This window comes from Triticum aestivum, chromosome 6A (genome assembly GCF_018294505.1).
Source record: "Triticum aestivum cultivar Chinese Spring chromosome 6A, IWGSC CS RefSeq v2.1, whole genome shotgun sequence".
Classification (NCBI taxonomy): Eukaryota; Viridiplantae; Streptophyta; class Magnoliopsida; order Poales; family Poaceae; genus Triticum; species Triticum aestivum.
The window spans coordinates 388119612-388122582 of NC_057809.1; the positions used below are offsets into that span (position 1 = coordinate 388119612).

Below are 2971 nucleotides of genomic sequence, written 5' to 3' on the forward strand. Positions count from 1 at the left end.
AACTGTTGTATATAGATGTCCCTATGTAATCAGAGGCAGGAAATAAGAAAGCTCTCTATCTCAGCGCTTTCCTCACTTCTAATTCCCTGAATCCTCAACTTTGCTGCCAAGACTTGTGCCAATCACGACACCTACCAATCGCCAGAGGATACAACCTCCGATGAACTACCCCTACAATCTCTCCAAAGTCAATCTAGGCTACAACATCTGGTATCAGAACCAGGAAGCGAAGTCAGAACTGCAAGAAGCTATATAACCAAGCAACTGCAGGAGGGTTTCACGGCCATCCATAATGAAATCTTGCCCATTGATGAGCGTGTAAATACCCCGGAGAAGCAATCATGCGTCAATGTCCTGTTGCCAAATTCCCCACCCCTTAGTAAGATGTCTAGTGCCTCTGCTATCCCGACAACTCTTCTAGGTTACCATGCAGCAGTTACCTATATTGTTGAAGTGATTGCCGGTATTGCCACATCAGGCTGTAGGTGCATCAATGCCGACAAGGTCCTATGCATCGCCCCTGCATATGAAGGATTGGTATGATGAACATCATCACAACAACATATGAAGGATTGGTACGATGAACATCATCACAACATTTGAGTTCAAGGTAGGCAAGTGGGAATGGCTGCATTTACAACACCAACGACAGCTACCTTGGCAATGCACACCCACTGAAGCTAACACCCCGATTCTATGGCCCCTTCAGACCACTGAAGGGATCAGATATATTGCTTATAGGCTTCCGCTTCCGGAAGGGACACAAATCCATAGTCTTCCATGTGGGCCTCAAGCGTTATGATGGTGAGCAACCAGTGACAACTTCGGTGCTCCCATCAACCATGGCCTAGTAGTTACAACACCAGCATCTTTGAAGCTACACGCTTTGCCACCACAAGTGGTAAATTCTCGTGACTTGGCAAGTGCTCCCAAAAAATGAACCCACTTGTGAGGATGTAATCCGAGTTTAGGGAGCAATTTTCAAGAATTCCAGCTAGAGGACGAGCTATTTCACAGGGAGGGTAATGTTGAGGACATGCACTGGGGTAAAAGATACAGCAGAAGGCATGCAATAAAACAGCAGGCTCTTGCAGCTATGACAAACAAGGCGCCAACACAGGCGACAGTGGTAGGAGGCATGGGTCAGAATAAGAAAAGGATCCTGTAACAGGTATATTCTTATACAGGTAGGAGGAAGATAGGGGCGGAGCTGGGCCCCGGGCACCCAGGGCCCAGGCCCGGGGCGTGGGAATTTTACCCAGCTTGATGTATATAGAATTTGTTTTGGGCCCGGGGTACAACGAGTGAAAGGAGGCCCGAAGTGAGCGATCCAGGTAGCAGTGCACACACGGACTACACACACGTACCAGCCATTAGCCCACGACCGCAAACTGGCTACACGAGTGCACGACCTAACTCGCCCGTCTCCAGCGATCGAGCCGCCGCCTACCTGCCTCCCTGCTCGGTCCGTCGGCTGCCGTGGCGTCGTCGCCGTCCGGCATACACCGGCCACCGCCGTCCACTTCTCCAGGCAGGCCCCTGCTACCCTGGTCCCTCCCCGGCGGCCCAGTGCTGCCCCTATGTGCGCCGTTCGTTGCGGCGCGCCGTCCCTTTCTTCTCTTGCCCTGCCTAACCTTGATAAATTTCTTTGATTCTTTGCAGTTTCTACTTGTACCGTGTTTTACAATTTAACATAGTAACCTCTGTGTATGAACTGCACTGAACTAAATTTAATTGAAAAAATGTGTACTTAGTCATGGAGGAAGAAGGAAAGCCGATCGCAATCTCAGTATTGTACTGTGTGTTGTAGAACTCAAACTGACGTATTGTCAAACTCAAATTGATGTATTTGCAATTCCATTTATGTTGTAGAAATGGAAGATGAAGAGATATTTTTTCATTGGTGCCCGCAACAAGGGTTTCTTGAAGTTGAATTCCAAGTATTGATGATGATGATATTCTATATCATTTTTAATCATATAGGTCTCGCGAAGGGCTTTTATCACGTCAAAGTGGTAAGTATTTCGATTTGTTTCAATGATAATTATTTCAATTGATGTTTATGTTTTTTACGAAATTATATATTTTAAAATGCCTTGAAGGTGTTGGTCATTCTACCATCGATCAAGTTATGGGATGCACCGACGAACTATTCAATTGACTTGGTATCTTTTTTGTATTCCCATATTACTATTTGTACTTCTGTCCCGTTTTTATCTATTTTCTTGGATCATTGAGCATCAAGTTTAAATTATAGATTTATTGATAAAATAAACTTTATTCTGTATGCTTTCACATCAGGTATTTTTTCGAAATTGTATGAGTTAGTTTTAAGGCCAAAGTTTTTCCATGTTGCCGAGAAAAAAAATTAGGCTCGGGGTTTGCTTTATTCCTGGCTCTGCCACTGGAGGAAGAGGCTAGTGTACCAGAGTCGTGCCTCTATCCATATATATGTAAGGAAATATGCAACTTAGTATTATCAGGAGGCAAAAACCATCATATATAAATGTACAAGGGAGACCACAAGCTAGAATGCACCCCCCCCCCCCTCAAACTCATGGTGGATCCACAACACTGAGTTTGGAGAGGTAAAATCCATGTTGTGCTTTAGTCTATGCCTTCGTGAAGAAATCCGCTAGCTATAACTCGGAAGGCACATACTAAAGAGCAATAACATGGTCCTGCACACCATCGCGCACAAAGAAAGCATCAACACCAATATGCTTGGTAAGCTCATGCTTCACAGGGTCCCGTGCAATACTGATAGCACCTATAATATATGACAAGGGTGTAGTAGGTGTAGTAACAGTAACACCAAAATCCTCAAGTAACCAGCGTAACCAAGTCATCTCTGCGGTGAGAAGAGCCATAGCTCACAACTCAACCTCTGCACTCAAATAGGAAATTGCAATTTGTTTCTTCGTCTTCCAGGCAAATGAGAGAACCACCAAGAAAGACACAGTAGCAGAAA

General features: G+C 45.1%; 1 protein-coding gene across 2 annotated transcripts in view; it reads right to left on the reverse strand.

Moving 5' to 3' along the window:
• LOC123127613 (uncharacterized) overlaps positions 1-2971 on the reverse strand; it is a 12868-nt gene that overhangs the window by 4490 nt on the left and 5407 nt on the right. Inside the window, exon 2 of one of the 2 annotated variants that reach the window (XR_006462664.1) lies at positions 7-520. The exons of the other annotated variant lie outside the window; for it this stretch is intronic. The gene's annotated coding sequence lies outside the window, so the exon portion shown is untranslated. Of the gene's footprint in view, positions 1-6; positions 521-2971 lie in introns of those variants that run through there. 2 annotated transcript variants of the gene reach the window in all.